This window comes from Theropithecus gelada, chromosome 7a (genome assembly GCF_003255815.1).
Source record: "Theropithecus gelada isolate Dixy chromosome 7a, Tgel_1.0, whole genome shotgun sequence".
Classification (NCBI taxonomy): Eukaryota; Metazoa; Chordata; class Mammalia; order Primates; family Cercopithecidae; genus Theropithecus; species Theropithecus gelada.
The window spans coordinates 32,059,524-32,079,963 of record NC_037674.1 but is presented as its reverse complement, the minus strand read 5'-3'; positions in this window follow the sequence as shown (position 1 = coordinate 32,079,963).

Here is a 20,440-nt window from a genome sequence, read left to right as displayed (position 1 = left end):
AGAGACATTGCTCAAATTTTGTTTCTACAAACAAGTTTTAAAAATTTTTCGCATCATTGGGGTGAAATAATCTTTTTTTCCCTCTACTCCTACTATATCTTATTCATTTTACTCCTTTTTGCATTCAACTTTGTTTGTAAACAGCTTATTTGTAAGCTCCTAAAAGGTAGGACCATGACTTCATTTTGGAATCCCTCTATTATGGACATGGTATCAGGTGCTCAATAAGTAAATGAATGATAAAATGTCCAAATAATTGCACCTTGCTTGTCGTTGCTTTTTGTTCTGTACTTTGCCTTTGCCCTAATTTCAAACATGAGTGACAGTAGGCTCACAATTTCAGCATTATACTTTCAAAAGTTTAAGTTTATTTTATCCCTCTATATTTCACATTATGGTAGAAAAGCAGTAAATAAAACCATGCATTCTAAATATTTCAGCAGCTAAAAAGATTAAGAATCAGTTCATTGCCCTGAAATAGAAAGCTCATTTGTTTACAACTTCTCCCACAAACGGAAAAGTAGTGCCTTCTGAAATGCTCAGCCCCACAAACGTTCCTTTAAATTCATAAAGACGCTCTGTAGGCAATGAATAATATAAAATGACCACACAAAAACAAAACAAAAATGAAAAAACTATCCCTGTCTTCAGGCAGGAATGTACTGGTGAGGATTACTCTAACAGATGAAAATCCAGGTCATTCCAGAAACTAATTTGAAAACAGCAAAGCTAACGTTGAAGTGGAGCAAGGACCAAACCCTGAGAAATAAGGCACAAGACCCAGAGCACAGGATGAGGCTGCTTTCCTTATCTACCTAGAAACCGGGCCCTCTAAAAGGAACCCAATCGCCTTTGTTACCCTTCTGTGAAACTTAATTAACCAGAGAAGAGGAAGAGCCTGAAAATCACACACTACACCTAGAGCCCAGACAAACTTTGTCTCAAACTACTTCTGCTCTCGGGTCCCGTTCAATTCCCAAAGAGAATTATTTGCTAATCACTGACTAAACATTGGGTCCATTCATTCCCCTTAAAAAAGTATTTACTACCCCTCAAAATGGCTACACCTTCCATCTCCTCTTCCCTTACGAAGGTGTATAAACATCTGGCTCTCATTGGGTTATTGGCTAATCATTCTCCTGCAAGTTCCCTGTGCTAGGCATATTAAATACATCTGTATGTCTTTTCTCCTGTGAATCTGTTGATTGTCAGTTCATTTTCAGCAAACCTTCAGAGGGTGGAAGGAAACTTTCCCTTCGCCCCTACAGATTTTTGCTGAAGAACCATAATTTTTCCCTGCAGAGACTTGGTACATACAGAGCATAAAAAATGTTTGTGGATTCAACCATGTATAAAAGAAAAAGATAAAATCATAATTAGCAAAGGGAATTAGGATATAAACCTTTGTAGGTCTTCTTAGGAGAAGTAGAGATTTGGGGCCAGTGAGTGTATGTATCTTGAAAGATAGTCAAGTAGCTTGTAGTAAGTGCTATGGGGAATCTGAACTTGGAGAATGGAAGGATCCTCTGAGGAGCACTACAAGAAAAGGTTGGAAATAAGACTGCTGACTAGGCTGTGAGAAGACCGAATTTCAGGCTGAAGAGCATGGGGCGGGAAGGTATGATCCTTTTCCTCATCCATCATAAGGGTCACAGCCAACACCCCTATAACAAAAACAAGTTAACAAGAGAAAAGCATAACAAATTTATGTAATGAAAGTTTTATGTGAAAATTTTAAGACAGGAAATTTTAAAAATGAAGACTCTAGGAAGACCCAGGAAAAATGATTTTTTTTGTATTTGTTTTTATTTTTTTTGAGATGGACTCTTGGTCTGTCGCCCAGGCTGAAGTGCAGTGGTGTGATCTCGGCTCGCTGCAACCTCTGCCTCCTGGGTTCTGGCATTTCTCATGCCTCAGCCTCCCAAGGAGCTGGGATTACAGGCATGTGCCACCACACCTGGCTCATTTTTATATTTTTAGTAGAGATGGAGTTTCACCATGTTGGTCAGGCTGGTCTCAAAACTCCTGACCTCAAGCCTTGGCCTCCTAAAGAATTACAGGCATGACCCACCATGCCCGGCCCTGTTTTTATGCTTAGGTTTGATAAAGAATGCACAGCCATGTAGAAATGTGATTAGACAAAAGGATTTGATCTAATGCTAACGGACTGAGGATGGGAAACCCAGCAAGGCCTGTATATTCAGACTCTTATTGGCCTCTCTGTGTAGAAATCTTCCTTATTTGGTGTGGAGCAGGACCCCTCCGGAATGAGGATTTTCAAGGGAGAAGGAAGAGAATGACCTTTTCAGATACTTGTTTGTTTGTTTTTGAGATGGGGTCTTACTGTGTTGCCCAGGCTGGAGTGCAGTAGTGTGATCATAGCTCACTGGAGCCTTGAACTCCTAGGCTCAAGCAATCCTTTTACCCCAGCCTCCCAGATAGGTAGGACTACAGGCAAGTACCACCCTGCTTAGCTAAGTTTTCATTTTTTTATAGGCATGGGGTCTTACATGTTGCCCTGACAGGTCTCCAACTCCTGGCCTCGAGCAATCCTCTCTTTGGCCTTTGAAAGTGCTTCGATTACAGGTATGAGCCACCCGTTCCAGGTTTTCTGGTTTGCTTTAGGGAAGAGGGGTGACTCACCTTGGAGAAGAGGAATTCTGGTTTCTATGACTCCCTTAGGAGGAGGAAGAGGAGTGGGACACAAGAAGACAGGAGAAGGTCAGACGGACCTTGGTACTGATGTTAGAGGCGTTCGAACCAGAGCAACCTGATCTTTTTTTATCCTACATATACAAGTATTGTACCTAGGGGGGACGCGTTCCTCCTCTTAGTTTCGGGAATGCCCTTAGTTTCGGGAATGGTCTATGGGAATGGTCTATGGAGTAGCTGTTCTTTCACCACTTTACTTTCTTAAGAAACTTGCTTTTGCTTTGCACTGCCAACTTGCTCTGAATTCTTTCTTGTGTGAGATCCAAGAACCATCTCTTGGGGTCTGGATTGGGACCCCTTTCCTGTAACACTGAGACCTTTCCAATTTCCTTCAGTTCAAAGTACTTAACATGCCAAGGTGCCATACTTTTGGGAATCATGTTCTGAGTCCAAGAAGAGTTTGATTTTATTCTGAAATCAGAAGATGGTCATTAAAAAAAGATGAGATGGGGGTTAGTGGGTATGTAAACAATGATCTTTTATAAAAATCCATCGGCATTGTAGAGAATTGACTGGAAGATAGAGGGACCCATAAGGTGGTAGAAGCAATTAAGGGACTATAGTAATTATGTAATAATAACGCAGTTGAGACCTTGACTAGGTGGGTAATGGTGACACAAAAACATAAGAACAGATTTTAGACACATAAGACATCTGGGTAAGATGGTGTATGGTGATGTATGCATACTGGTTAAAAGAAAAACTTAACATATGGCTTCCTTAAGGAAAAAATCAAAGCAGGGAAATATCTTTACAGACTTTACCCTCTTTGTAAATGCAGAAGTTTTTCATTTTTGTGACCCAGCATGTTCTTTTTAATGGCTGTTTAAAAGCATACTGAATCTGTTTGGATCTGTTTAAAGCATACTGAAATAGGAAATGGTGCTGATAAAAACTGGTTCTCCTTTCCTGCTTTTGTGTTCTCCTGGCCAGCTTTTTGGCCAGCTAGGTGACAGTGAGCAAGTCATCAGTGAGGACAGGAATATCAGTGCTGTGCCTTGCAGAAATATTTTGAGTCTCAAATTACTCTAGATTAAATTACTTCAAAAATATTTATTGATCATCTACAGTGTATAAGCTCTGTGCTAAGAGCAACAGGAGATATAAAAACAAATGAGACAGTCTCTCTCTGTGGAAGACTAAAACAAGTATAAATCACAAGGTAAGCTGGGCGCGGTGGCTCACATCTGTAATCCCAGTACTTTGGGAGGCTCATGCAGGCAGATCAACTGAGGTCAGGAGTTTGAGACCAGCCTGGTCAACGTGGTGAAACCCCATCTCTACTAAAAATACAAAAAAATCAGCTGAACGTGGTGGTGCATGCCTATAATCCCAGCTACTCAGGAGGCTGAGACAGGAGAATCGCTTGAACCTCAGAGGTGGAGGTTGCAGTGAGCCAAGATTGTGAGACTGTGCCAGTGCATTCCAGCCTAGGCAATAGAGTGTGACTCTGTCTCAAAAAAAAAAAAAAAAAAAAAAAGGCAAAACAAAAATATAAGATGGAATAAGTGTCTCAGGAGATAAAGCCCTTAGTGTTCAAATCAATAAAATCAAGAATGGCATCATGAAAGAGAGAACATGTGAGGTAAGGAATCAACAGGTAGAGAAGGAAGATAAGGGAAGAGTAGTTCACTCATCCATCCTCTCAGCCATATATCCATCCATCCAACATTTTGAAGTGACCCTCTTCAGTGGGAGACCATGGAGATAAATAATACTCTCCTCTTGTGTAGCTCGTAATTTAGGTAAAAGCTTAGTTCAGAGCACAAGGAGGTTGAATGAAAAATAATTCATTTAGTACTGAACAAATTGAGACAATGGGTGTAAATTGCACAAAATCCAAAGTGGAAGAATCCTATGATAAATGCAGTAGCAAAATATAGACTGTCAAAGGTAGAGATTGCCTGTATAACTAGAAGATTTCTTCCTGTTCAGAGGGTGGAGGGGCTTCAGTTACATTTAGTGTGCAGGGACCAGGTTTGAGAGAGAAAATATTTAAATGATCAGTGAACAATCTGACTAAAGGCTACTTATTTGCATATGTATTCCATTTACTTTGGTTTCTGCATCTTGATCACCCTTCATACATACTGCACAGGGCTCTAAAACATGGAGCACCAGTGGAAAACCAGCCAAAGCGATAGACTTCTAGTTTGCACAGTTCAGCTTCCTCTCAGTTGTCTCCTATCTATAACTGTCAATGTGGTTTTGCTCCTCTGTGGTGGATCTTGAGAGTTCTTCTCTTTCTCTCCACTACATATCATTGGTGACTGATCTTCCTTTCATGAGGAAGATAGTTTATGAAGAAAAATATGGGGCCAACACTCACATTCTAGAGCTTCTTATCAGGAATATTTTCCTATTGGAAGAGGAGAGGAAAAAAGAAGGGTAGAGAAGGAGAGATGAACTGATATAATTGGTTGACTAGCTTTGACGTACAGGAAGGCTGTGTAACATGAAGTGAGAACTATTGCTATTTATATTCCTATAATGAAAACAACAGAAAGTATCTTTTTGTAAAAAGAAAACATTTGGAATAAGAACATAAAAATTAAGCAGTTGAAAGCTTAAACAAGTCAGGAAGGGTGTATTATTTGGTACTGTGATCAAGGAATTCAGGAAAAAATAAATGATCTGCTCCTTCTTGATCCTTAGGACCTGTTAATAATTAAGCCTCCTTTTGTCCACCCTTCCCTGACTAAAGAATTTATAGAAGTGACACCTGTTCCACCTCATTAGACCAATCAAATATGTTTCCTTAGATAGAGAGGGGAATCTTTTCCCATCCCAAGCATCATTATATATCAAAAGAAATTAGTCACCTGCCTCTATCACAACCTTCCCACCCCCTCCTCCACCCCAATGTGCTCTCATTATTCTTTTTTGAATGCATTCTTGTGGTCTCCCATCACAGGAACCTTAAAGCTATTACGGAATTTTAGTATGGCTGTATCCCTGTAAGCTCAGTACCCTTAATAGTTCCTTTCTGAACTATAGCCAATGCTGGGCACCCTATACAAATGCCTACAGCACTGCTCTAGGGACTCAGGAATTCTTCTTTCAGCTTTGAACCTTCTTGTTCTGGTCTGAGGTATCCCATCATCTGCCTTGTCGCCATACGCTTGGACTTTGTACTGGTCAGCTGGCATCTTCAGAATGATACATCAGTCAGATGGAATGCCTGACTTTCTATTTTTGTCTGTGGCAGTGTTTATTGAATAGCCCAGGACTCCTAAATATGAGCTCCAATTCTGCCCCACACTGACACCCAAGTCTAGTGCAATCATTCCAGCCTACCCACTTCTTTATACCATTTATCCAACCTTTTGCCTTTTCTTAGAAGCAACAAGGTGTAGTAATAAAAGCAATACTGGCATTGGAATAAAAGGAAATTGTTTTAACTCTCAGCTTTACTCTTTCCTAATCATAGAAACTCTGGAAATTTACTTAAGTGCTGTGAACATTAGTTTTCTCACCTGTTATGTGTAGAATACTAATGCTTGACAATTCATGGGATAGTTGTGAGGATAAAATGAGATAATGTGTGTTAGAGAATATTTGCCCTAGAAGGCCTCTTTCTGGCTTTGAAATGCTAAATGAACTATGGAGGAGGTATAGAAGGGAAGATACTGGCAGCTGCCTGACCCCTGTCTGTGTGCACTGGATCCGTTTCCTTTTTGTTTACTCAAGCATTTTGTTCCTGGAACTGTCCTCTCTGTCTCCTACACCATTAGTTTGTATTTCTCTTTTGGGTAATTCTGGTCAACATACAACCATGCTGTAATAGCTCACATCTGTAAGACCTCACAACAACAAGCCTAGACCTTCTGTTCCCCCACCAGGTGTAATTTGTCTGCTCCTCTTTATAATGTTTATTTCCTCCTGCTCTTTATTTTTAAAATTATTATTCAAAACATTTTTTCTTTTCTAGAGACAGGGTCTCACTCTGCCAACCAGGCTGGAGTGCAGTGTTGTGATCTTGGATCACTGCAGCCTTGAACTCCTGGCTCAAGGGATCCTCCCATCTCAGCCTCTGGAGTATGTAGGACTGCAGGAGCACAGCACCACACCTGACTAGTAATTTTTTTTTTTTTTCCTTTGTAGAGATGGGTTCTCACTATGTTGCCCAGGCTGGTCTTGAACTCCTAACCTAAGGGATCTTCCTATTTTGGCCTCTCAAAGTGCTGGGATTACTGGCACGAGCGACTATGACTGGCCTTCCTCCTGCTCTTTATTTAACCTATGCTGTGTTAGTTTGGGTACTCTGAAAAGCAGATACCAAGATGGAATTAGATGGGTGAGAGATTTATTGGGGAAATATCTGTGGAGGATAAAGGGAGGGTGGAAGGGTACCTGGGGAGTGCCTTTAGACTATCATCCAGGCCTGCTACCTGGGAAAGGAGAGGGGGAAGGAAGGATAACTGGGGAGGAAAAGTCTCAGACTGAAGCACAGTTCTCATTTTCCTTCATTTTACAGACAGACTAGGATTCTTTGCTAACACCTCCTTGTTGAAATCTCTCAATGTTGAAATGCCCCAGGACTAGGTCCTCAGCTTCTTCTCTATGTAGACTTACTCCTTTGGTTATGTCTTCCAGCCCCATAGTTTTAAGTGCCATCTGTATGGCAATGTCTCCAAAATTTACATCTCCAGTTGAAAGCTTTCCTTGAGCTTCAGAATTGAAGATCCATCTGTATACAAGGCAACTACTTGAAATCCTCTTAATTGTCTAATAGGTCTCAAAACTTAAAATGTTCAGAACAAAATGTCTGGTTTTGCTGTGAGGATAATTATCTACAGTGGGCAAAAGTAGAACAGTGGAGACCAGACAGAAGGCTAGTGCCATAATCCAGGTGAGATACAGGTGAGAGATGATGCCGGCTTGGACGAGTGGTGTAGGGACTTTGTCGATGATTAGGTTACAGACTTTGAGAAGATGAATTCGCCTGGATTATCAAGGTGGGTCAAATCAAATCACCTAAATCCTTAAATATGGAGAAGCTTTCCCGGCTGTGGTCAGAGGTGTGGTGATAGAAGGGTCGGAGAGATGTGATGTTACTGGCTTTGAAGATGGAGGAAGGGGCCATGAGCCAAGGAATGAAGGCACCCTCTAGAAGATAAGAAAGGTAAAGAAACAGTCACACTTCTGGCCTAAATAATTTTAAGATAATAAATTTGTGTTGTTTTAAGCCACTAAATTGTGGCAATTTGTCATAGCAGTAACCAGAAACAATTGCAGCATATGGGTCCCATTCCCTGTATCAAAAGCGGGTACAGACATTAAATGAAGTTCAGAAATGTGATTACTTATGGATATGGGTATTCAAATTTCTGAACTGAGATCATATTTATGATTAAAATGACACAGGTCTTTCTAGTACCTTGGAGTGGTCATAAAAGTGATGAACTTTCCGTATGTGCATGCAGGGATGAGAGGAACATCACCCACTTTATCTCATCCTGACGGAGTTAAATTTTAAGGACAATGATAAGTAATGCTTTTTTTTTTTTTTTTTTTGGAGACAGAGTTTCGCTCTTGTTGCCCAGGCTGGAGTGCAAAGGTGTGATCTTGGCTCATTGCAACTTCCACCTCCCAGGTTCAAGCAATTCTCCTGCCTCAGACTCCCATGTAGCTGGGATTACAGGTGTGCACCACCACACCCAGCTAATTTTTGTATTTTTAGTAGAGATGGGGTTTCGCCATGTTGGTCAGGCTGGTGGCAAACTCCTGACCTCAGGTGATCCATCCGCCTCAGCCTGCCAAAGTACTGGGATTACAGACGTGAGCCACCACGTCCGGCCGTAACTTTTTTTTTTGGTAAACAAAATGCATACATGGACATGAAAGGACAATGGCACTAAATCAAGGTGGACAACAATATGACTCAATGAACAGACCACAGTGTAGAGAACATAATCAGACCTTAAGTAATTTAATCAGAAAACCTAAGATGGCTACAGGCCAGTGAAATAGAGGGCATTTAATAAGGTTACACTATTAAACATAGCCTTCCTCAAATTAAAATTTTAAATTTATTAATTAAATTTGAGCTAGAAGTTACTCTTTTAGCCAGAAGGTAAGATGAAAGGGAAAAGTGCCAGAGAAGAGATGTGAAATGCACAGAGCAGAAACTTGCCACACAGAGGCAAAGAAACCATTCCACTTACAAAGTTCCAAGTGGCATTTGAGAGAAAGGATATTGGAGGGTATTAAGAGGGAATAACTGTGAAAATCCCCAAACGGGGACTGAAATTACTCTGGCAGCAATCATGGAGAGAGGAATACTAATGTTATAACCATTGTTTTAAAGCCTAGTAGGCCGAAGTTCACTAAGCAATATCTGCATGTTTACATGGGGCACGAATGAATAGCATTTACAAATTCCATGTCTAAAGTTCCCTTGTTTAGAAATCTGACTTGCTTGATTTATGTCTCCTTAATCTACTTAGGCAAAGACCTTTCCTTGTGTTTTAATATCAAATAGGCTTTAGCATAGACCAGTCTAATGGGACTTTGCCGTTGGTGGAGGCTTAATAGGGCATCAGGAGATTGTAAGTAAATTTCATTGCGAAGCTACAATCTCTACCTCAAGAAAGATTACATAGATATACGTGTGTATATATATACATGTATATGTGTGTGTATATAAATATGTAAAAAAGTCAAACATATATACTTTGTAAGGGGTCAGGATATCCCCATCTTTGCTAGAGCAATATTCTAGAAATACCCTACAGGAATTACCTGAAGGTGTCTTATATTCCATCTACTGTTCACCTCCAGTTATGAACAAGCTACATAAACTCAGGGCCCAGGATTGCTTGGATAATTGAAGTTTTCCCCTTTCAAGCAAACAGCTGAAAAGATCATGGCTAAATATAATTATTGTTTGGACATTGAATTTGATAGAAAATAAAAGAGCATATTAATCACATTTGACTGGTAGGTAATATTAGTTGCTAGTAAGGAGGGGAATTAGGTGGCTGTATTGTAGTTGCTTTCTGTTTTTTAGAATCCTGAATTTCTGTCTAATTGTTACCAAAGAAGTAAACTATGAGTTATTGCAGAGAAGGGAAGTTTTCCTAATTTGGCAGACTCTAAAACAAATAAAAGAAATCCTCCTTAAGATTAATGCAATTAAAAAACAAATATAGTCAGAGGGTTATGAAGATTTCTGTTCATAAACTTATAGGTATTTGCATGTGAATAACCATGAGAATTATTTGAAATTTGTCTTAAAAGCCTTGCTGCTAAGAAGCACCATTCTGAGTCAGGTGATCAGGGAACTATGAATAGGGTAGGACTCCAAAGAGGGTGAGAGATAGCCCAGAAATGGGTTGATAAAAGAAGAGGCAGCCTAGGATAAGGGCGTTTCCCTTAGCCACTACTGGCTAAGGGAATTCACAAATTCCACAGAAAAGATATTACATGTAAACAACAGAATCACACATTGCTTGCTTATTTATTTACTTATGAATAGGTAATGAATTAAGATTTCAAAATTCTGATTGCTCAAGAGTATACAGCAATAAATTCTCTTTAATTCCAATACAGCCACCTACTTCTCCTCCTCACAGGCAGCTAATATTACCAAAATCTTATACCTCCTTCAATGCCATATGAGTAAATATAAACATACAGTTTTGCCTTTTACACAAGTGATAACATTCTATATACTCTGAAGCTTGTTTTTTTTTTTTCACTAAACTATACTTGGAACTTACTACGTATCCGTAAAACATTTACCCTTCTTTCTTCAGCAGCATCATATTCCATAGAATGGATGCATTATAATTCATTTGATCAACTTCATCTTGATGGATATTTATTTGCAGTCTTTTGCTATTACAAAGAATGCTTCAAAGACTTTTCTAGAACATATGTCATTTTGCACATATGTAACTAATCTGCAGGATAAATTCCTAGAGGTAGAATTACTGATTCAAAGAGTGTATGTGTTTGTAATTTTGATAAATGTTGCCAAATTATCCTACATAGAGGTTATACCAATTTATGTTTCTAACAGCAATATATGAAAATGCCTCTTTCACACTCATATTTATGCAGTGTTACCAAGCTTTGTTATATTTTCCAATTTGATGGGCTAACTATAATCTTTCAGTTTATTTTATTTTAATTTTTATTTTTTGAGATGGAGTCTTACTCTGTCTCCCAGGCTGGAGTGCAATGGCATGATCTTGGCTCACTGCAACCTCCTCCTCCCAGGTTCAAGTGATTCTCCTGCCTCAGCCTCCCGAGTAGCTGGGATTACAGGTGCCCGCCACCACACCTGGCTAATTTTTGTATTTTTAGTACAGACAGGTTTTCACCATGTTGTCCATGCTGGTCTCAAACTCCTGACCTCAGGTGATCTACCCTCCTGGGCCTCCCAAAGTGCTGGGATTACAAATGTGAGATACCGTATCTGGCCAGTTTAATTTTAATTTGCATTTCTCACTATGAATGTGATTCAGCATCTTTTCATATATATTTTAGAGTCCTTTTTATTTCCTTTCATGTAAACCGTTCACATTCTTTGCTCATTTGTCTTCCGGGTTATTGGTCTGTCTATAGTTTTATTTTTTTTTAATTCTTGTAGATAAAAAAGTTGGGACTTTGTGATATGAATTGCAAATGTTTTCCAACTGTTTCCATAGAGTTCATGGATATTAAAAATTTCTTTGCCTTTATCATTTGAATAATAATTTGGATGATATAAAATTTTGGGGTCATGCTTTTTTTTTAATGAAGATTTCAGGGGCATTTCCCTACTGTCTTCTAGAATTGAATATTATTGTAGAGACAGCTTATGTCAGCTTGTTTTGTTTTTACCCTGCATAGATGACTCATTGTTTTTGTCTGATTGTTCAAAGGATTCTTTTTTTATCTTCAAAGTTCAGCAGTTGTATTAGGATATGTCTCAGTGTTGGCCATTATGCGTCAATTTTTCCTGAGACCTGACATTCCCTTTCGAAATGAACATTTTCTCCCACAGTATTTCAGATACTTTTTCTAATTCATTACATAGAGATTTTGAATAACTGTATATTGCATTTCCTTTGCCTGTCTTCCCTACTTATTTACATTTTATCTATCTCTAATTGTTTTAAATTCTATTTATTTTCATTCATTTTGCTTGCTTTTCTCATTGCTAACTTCTATGTTTCTTTTCTGTATTCTCATCAGTATCTAATCTCCACTGTGCTACTTCTGATTTTGACTCCATTTCTATTTTTAAGCTTTCCTGGTCTCTCCATTTTCCTGAGTCTTTTTTTTTTGAGAGACAGAGTCTCGTTCTGTCATCCAGGCTGCAATGCAGTGGCACAATCATAGCTCGCTGTAGTCTCAAACTTCTAGGCTAAACTGATCCTCCTGCCTCAGCCTCCAGAGTAGCTAGGACCACAGGCATGTGCCACCACACCCGGCTACTTCCTGAGTCTTGCATATCTGCTGTATGTTCTTGTCTTTTTAAAAAAATTGATAAAATATACATAGCATAAAACTTGCCATTTTAACCATTTTAAAGTGTACAGTTATGTGGCATTATGCACATTCACCCTGCTGTGCAACTATCATTGGCATCCATGTTCAAAACTTTTTGGTCTCCTCCTGTTGAAACTGTACCCGTTAAATGCTAATTCTCATTCTTCCTTCCCCAAAGCCCCTGGTAACCACAAATTTACTTTCGGTCTCTATGAATTTGACCACTCTAGATATCTCATGTAAGTGGAATCATATAGTATTTGTATTTCTTGTGACTGGTTTATTTCACACAGCACAATGTTTTCAAGATTCATCCACGTTGTAGCATGCGTCAGAGTTTCCTTCCTTTTTAAAGCTGGATAATACTCCATTGTATGTACCTATGTGCTCTTATTTTATACATAGATTTCTCATTAACTGTTAAATCCATGGCAAAATATTTGGTCGAAATTATCATCTGTTCCATGGAAATACTTCTGTGACCAGATTTCACCTGCATTTGCTTTTTTCTGTTCCTTTTCTCCGTGTGTGTGTGTATGTGTGTAGTGTATTCTCATCATACTTTTATATATATATAGTATATATACACACATATAACGAATATATATAATGTGCATATATATACACACATTATATATATAATGAATATATGTATATTCATTCATTCTGGATGGTTTATTCTTGATTTCTCATTTTGGATGAAAGGGCTTTTCTTGACTAGCTACTTGTAAATGCTTCATATGATGGAGATGGTGGAGCTGTGTCCAAGGCTAGCAGCTCTCCTTAGGGTCCCCAGCTAAGTGCGAGAGTCCATTTAACCTCTCCCCAGCTGACAGAGATAGGCAGCTCTACGACTTACACCAGGCTCTTTTTTTCAATTCTCTGCCTCATCAACAGATTGTTTCTTAAAATACGGCTTTATCACATGAGTCTGTTCAGTCCTACCACCTCTACTTCTCAGAATCAAATGGTCATGGATGCTTCTGTCACCACCCCACCATCCCTGTTAGGACACATGAGGATTAGAGCTCTGCAACTTGGGAGTACTCTGCATCTTGGGGTAGTGCCAGTTGTCTCAGGGATTTGCATTCACAGGCATCTCCTTCTGCTTCCTCCCACATCCTGTTTGTTCTTCATTGCTTTTGGCAGCCCTTCTACCTATTTGTGGCTTAAAGTTTCATATGCATCCTAGCTTGTGTTTCTGTTTCTCATTCTTCTTTTGGGTGATTTCCTAGAGCAAAAGGGGGAAATGTCAATTTTACTTCATTATATTCAAACTGGAAATCTGTATTTAATTCTTCTTCCATAGCTTAGGATAAGTGATTCTCAAATAAATGTACTATTGTTTTTATAAACCTTCAAGTTAGAGAACCTTTCAGGTAAGATTATTTATATTTGAACCAAGAAGACCCAGCTGACAATTGCAATCACAAGCATGATGATGAGAGGGCAGAGAAAAAGCAGCAGCCTCACAAAAGGAGGCTGGCACTGGCTTATTTCTAGTTGTGTATGTTGCATGTGACACCTTTATGTCCTCTGAGTCTATGGTCATAACCATCGATATATTTTCTATCACTCTATCTTTCCTACAAGTTTCAGATTTGAAGGAAAACAGCTGTTACTAGCCAATACTGTGATTGTGATCTAAGAATAGCCCTTGCAGCTGGGCATGGTGGCACATACCTGCAGTCCCAGGGAATCTAGAGGCTGAGATAGGAGGATTGCTTGAGTCCAGGAGTTTGAGACTAGCTTGAGCAACATAGCAAGAACCCCATCTCTCAAAGAAAACAAAAATGACCCTCCACTTTCTTCCAACTAAACATATTTATGTATGAAAAACTTGACTTTAGATGGGCACGGTGGCTCACACCTATATCCCAGCTCTTTGGGAGGCTGAGGCGGGTGGATCACCTGAGGTCAGGAGTTCGAGACTGGCCTGGCCAACATAGAGAAACCCTGCCTCTACCAAAAATACAAAAATTAGCCAGGTGTAGTGGCGCAAGCCTGTAATCCCAGCTACTCAGAAGGCTGAGGCAGGAGAATTGCTTAAACTTGGGAGGCAGAGGTCATAGTGAGCCAAGATCATGCCACTGCATTCCAGCCTGGGTGACAGAGTGAGACTCGATATAAAAACAAACAACAACAACAACAAACAAAAAAACCCACAAAAACCAAAACAACAACAACAACAAAAATTTGACTTAAGTCAAGTTTTTACGTCTATGAGTGTATAGCAGGGGCTTGCTCTACTGTGAAGATAGTGTAGTTTCAAGAAGGCCCTGAAATTGTACCTCTGATCTATGTACAATATGTGAAATCTCATCAGTAATAATTTACTGTTTTGTGTTATTAGGATCTCTTTTAAAATGCCTATATTTCTTTGAAAATAAGCAAGTTGTCATTGACATCTTTATGGAAATTACTTTTAAAACCTGTTTCTAGAGGAAGGAACATTGAGAAAGGAAACAGAGGAAATGGAAATTAAGAAACATCCAAGATAAACATTACCCTCTTAACAATTTGATCTAGCTTGCAAGTCAAGTTGCTACCTCACAGTATAATCATACCTGTGGGGAAACCACATGTAAAATTTGGTAGGTGAGTACTTCTGGGGAGAAGGCAAAAACTTTTAAAATGCCTATAAGTAATGCCTGCATTCTTTCCTTATATTATGGAATTTTTAAGCCTTTCATTCCGCACTAAGTCCAGTTGATTTTATTGTTCTTCCTAGAGCATACCTCTGCTCTATGGAAGCTTAGCTACTGTTCTGTTTATATCCTGTGAAGCAATACTGGCCAGACCAGCTAGTTTAAGGGAAATTAAAAGAAGCTCCACCCTGGGATTTTGCAATATCAACAGCTCTTATTTTATATGAAGAGTGATGTTAGGATTAGAATTAAGCTTTCCTGTACCAGGCTGGCATGGATAGTTGTTGCTCAAAGTCATAATTATCCAGTCATTTCATTTTTAGAAATGGATTTTTAAAAATAAAGTGACAGAGAAATGTAGACGTTCAATATGATCTGAATCCAGCAAGGATTCTAATGTGAAAAATAAGTTTGTGAATTGGAAACTATCATCTGACAGAAATGCTGTTTTGATTGACAGCCTCATATGGGTATAATATAATCATCCATACATTATGTATAAATTTACCATCATTTCCAAAGCCAAGCAGAACACATTGTTACTCCTTCTCAAAAGTACTCTTAATCCTTTGGCTTATACAACTGGAGTGATACTGCCAAGACAGCTATTTGAATTTCTTGTCCCATAAACAGAAGCACTTAGGCACAAATACTTTCAATAAGAACATATTTTGCAAGGCATTTTATTAATAGTTATGGTTTTGGAAATGATTAGTTAATAAGCATTGCACCTATAATAAATATTGTGTTCTGATAACTTATTTATTCAGTGATCATTCACTTAATTGAGAATTTTTCCAGGATCTACTACTTTCTTTTTCTTCCCTTTTATTCATTTCACATTTTAGTACTAAGATCAAGAAAAAGGAAAATGATAATAGCCAAAAAGGTAGAAACAATCCAAGTGTCCATCAACTGGAGTGGATAAATAACATATGTATATCCATAAATGAAATATTATTTAGCAAGAAAGAGAAATGTAATACCAATACATGCTATGACATGAATGAACCCTGAAAACACTATGTGAAGTGAAAGAAGCCAGTCATAAAAGACTACTTACTGAACTGTATGCTTCCATTTATATAAAATGTCAGAATAGGCAAATCTAGAGAGACAGAAAGTAGCTTAGTGGTTACCTAGGGCTGGGCAGAGGGGAGCACGATGGGAGTGACTGCTAAAGGATATGAGATTTCTTGTTGGAGTGATAAAAATGTTTTAAAACTGATTGTGGTGATGGCTGTACAACTCTGTGAGTACACTAAAAATCATTGAATTATATACTTTAAATGGGTGACCTATATGGTTATGTGAATTATGTCTAGCTTAATCCATTAAAAAATGAAAAAAGGAAAGTGAGATTCTTATATCAGTCACATTTCTGAGATAACGAGTCATAGGGAACAAAATCTGGTGGCATTTTGATATGGAGTGTCAATGAAAACTGAACAATACAACGGGAATTCTTACAAGCTCTAAAAATGTTTTATCTAGCAAAATATTTTGGCTACTTTAATGCCCAGTTATTGGTCTCAATATCGATATAGATATACACACCCCCACAACCCCCCCACACCTATTAAGACCAATATCAATATAGATATACAAAGACTGAGAGAGAGGGGGAGAGAGAGAGAGAGAGAGAGAGAGAGAGAGAAATTTATTTGAAGGAATTGGCTGACGTAGTTGTTGGGGCCAGCAAGTCTGAAATCTGCAGGGCAGGCTGCAGGCTGGAGACCCAGGGAAGGGTTGATGTTGCAGCTTGAGTCCAAAGGCAGACTGAAGGCAGAATTCCCTCTTCCTTGGGATCCTTTTCTCTCTGAAGGCCTTCCACTGACTGGATGAGGCCAACCCACATTATGAAAGGTAATGTGCTTTACTCAAAGTCTGTTGATTTAAATGCCATCTTAAAAATACATTCAAAGTGGCACCTAGACTGGTGTTTGACCCCCCCAGTCTAGACGTCCAAATATGTGTATATCCAAATATATGGATTGCGTGGTCTAGCCAAGTTGACATATAAAATTAACAATTATACCCACTTATGTGGGGAAGTAACTACAGTAATTTTATTTTTTTATTCCAATTTGGCTATAAACTGTTGAGAGCAGAGAAAGAGCAGGCCAACTGTTGAGCAGAGAGAATTTAAAGTAATCAATACAAGCACTATGGTATTTTGGAACTTAATTTCTTTTCAGAAGAAAAATTAAAATGCCTGTTTATTATTACACATTTTTTAAATGTCAAAAAATAGAATAAATAAAACAAAACTCACTCTGTCCTCGTAATCCTGAGTTATATTTTTCAATTAGACTTTGTCTAGGATGGCTTCGTAAATTGGGAGTTTAAATAAGGAGTATTTTAAAATCAAGTTTACAAAATGTATTAAGAATACTTATTATGAAGCAATTAAATACAAACTGCCTACAGTATGCAATAGGTCATTGCCACTTTTTAATACAAACAAGGAAGTGAAGAGAATCAAACAGCAGTGTTCATGGAAGAAGAGCTTTTTATGAGGCCCTGGTCCTTACATTTGCAACTGCTAATCTTGCATTTAACACAAATAATGACAATGTTTTGCCTTTCTTACCAAAACTTTTGCACCCTACTCTATTACCCACAAACATTTTCTCCACAAACTTAAATAAGCTGGCTATGAACTTCTGTAGTGAAAACATTTTATCTTAATTATGAATCAAACCACAGCCTACATTTGCTCTGGGGACTACATGTGTAGAAGATCAATAGTTATTAACTGAGAGTATACTAAGTCACAGCAAGTTATAGTTAATTTATTCTACAACGTTATCCACATGGGAGAAGAGGAAGGGAAGAACAGAAAAATGAATATGAATGTACGCTATGCACCATGTTTGCAGGCCTATCACATGATTTAATACAACAATCCTGCAAGGTAGGTCATGCTTTTCCTGTTTCTAATAGAGTAGCAAACTAAAGCCTGGATAGGTTAACCACATTGTTCTAGGTCACACAGCTAATAAACTGGGAAGCCTTTCTTCTTCCCAGAGATTATCTTTGTCTTCAGTAGTCTCAAATAAAAGAAAACAGACGTTTTCTGAGCCTCAGGCCTTGTAACTGGTAATCACTTTCCACTTTCTTAGGATCCTTCAAGCATGTTTGAGCTCCCATGTTTCAACTTACCTAAAAATGCTCTGGTTTCCCAATTGATGTAGTAAAACTTGGATTGTTGTACTTCCCCACACCCCCTGAAGCTGTCTTGGCAATGGTCCAGTGGCCAGCCTGTCTAGCCTACATACAGAATCTGGTTTCTTTCTCAAAGCACAGTCTTTGTGAAATTCACTGGAGTTTTTGAAACTAGCAGGAGTGTCTGAATTTGGCTCTGTTTCCAGTCTGAGCTTTTTGATAAGGTATGATAAGGTGTACCTGGATTCTTATAATTCCAGACAAGTTCCCACATATCCCAAAAGTTGGGATCAAGCTTTATAATGGATTTGATGAAGAATACAATGAATAAAGTCTGAGCCTCAGATTTTCATTTTGAGGTACTAGGTAAATGATGGTGCAATCAGAGACTGGTAAGACCGAGAAGCACTTTATTGGGGAAGTTGCAAGAAAATGGGCTGTTCTGAACTTTAAGCACTTTCCTCATGCCACATATCCAATCCTTCATCAATTCTGTCTTTTCCACCTTGAAAATATGCCCTTATTCCAACATTTCTCACTAATCCATTACCTCCTCTGTACCAGTCCAGGCTAACCCAAGAATACAGAAACCATTTAAAACAGGAGATTTAGTGCACAGAATTAGTTGCACAATGATGAAAGAAGTGAGAAGCCAGAGGGGATGGTAAGGTTACCTAGAGATTAACCACAGTGGGAATAGCAGAAGCTAGAGCCCCTGGGTCCCTGCCAGAGATGCTGCTTGATTGGGACACACGAGAGAGAGAGAGAGAGAGAGAGAGAGAGAGAGAAGAAGGAGGAGGAGGAGGAGGAGGAGGAGGAAGAGGAGGAGGAGAAGGAGGAGAAAGAGAGAGGGAAAGAAAGAAATGAACTTTCTTCTCCTTATTCCATCTCCAAACAGTGCCTAAAACCAGCCAGAAGCCAGATGAAATGGACTCTGGAAAATGCAGAATGCAGGGACCAGCTAGCTAAGCAGAGCAAAGGAAGGGAGAAGAATGGGTCTGAGAGCAAATAGGCCCAGCTGGCACAGAACCTAATTCAAGCCACCATCATCTCTCGATGCATTTATTACAATGGTCTCTTAAGTCATCTCCCTGCCTTTACTCTAACCTCTCCTGCTGTTAGGGTAAGATTAGGCTATGGTAACAGAGACCTAATGATACGACAGCTTGTTGCTTAAATACATTGCTTTCTCTCTCACAGGTTGATAGGTTGATGGGAGCTCTGCTCTTCAAAACCCCAAGACCAGGGCTGCTTCTGTGTCCTTGCTTCTCGTCTCCTTGCGTATTGTCATCATTTGCATATCAACACTAGGTCTCTACTGTGTCTGAGTTGTGGCTTTCAGGAAGGGAAAAGACATTCAGGGCAAGAAATTTATTCTTTATCCAGTGACTCAGAAATTTCACAAATCATTTTACTCACACTTCATTCCAGTAGGGCCTATACTTAGGCACATACCCACATGCAACTGCAAGGAAGGCTAAGAAATGTAGCTTTAGCTGAGCAGCTAATTGCACACAAGAAGAAGGAGAGATTGAACTTGGAGGGTACAATCATATCCCCTATAATCTATACTCTGGTTAGCAACCAGGATATTCCTTTTATAACAGGAGTCAGATAATGTTTCTCCTTTGCTCACTGCTCTTCAAAGGCTTCCCATTATCCTTATACATTCCTCATTATAGAATACAAGACTTCCTTGAGAGCTTGTTTGGAGGTTCTAGCAGGGGAGCGCAGCTACTCGTATACCCTTGACCGAAGACCGGCCCTCCTCTAGCAGGGATGGTGGTCCTCTTCGAGCGAGCGCACAGCTTCAGGAGGGACATACATGGAGCGGTGAGGGAGGAAGGAGACACCCACCTAGCCAGCCAGATCAGCCGAATCAACTCTGGCGATCAATGGGGTGACAGATGTCGCAGCCAGATCGCCCACATGGCACATGTACATATGTAACAAACCTGCATGTTGTGCACATGTACCCTAGAACTTAAAGTATAATAAAATAATAATAATAATAATAATAATAAAAAACATTGAAGGGCCCATAAAAAAAAAGAATACAAGACTTCCAATTCTGGCATCTCCCTACTTCTTTGACCTCATCCCTACCACCAGCAGCAGGATCCTTGATTTGTAGCATTTGTCAATTTCCAAAGTATTAGTATTCCTACCATGCCTGATATCAGCTACCAAGGTAACGTCACTGATTGCAAGATTGGAAAGAGATGTAAAATTTCAGCTCTTGTGAGCTAGTATAAGCTGCCTTCAGTACACTACTGCCTACCATTCTCTCAGTTACTCAAATTTAGCCACATTAGTTTTTCTCTTGTTCCTCTAAGATAGTACTCCTCAAAGTGTGGTCCCCCAGACCATCAGGATCAGCATTACCTTGCTAGAAATGCAAATTCTTGGGCACCATCCCAGACCTACTG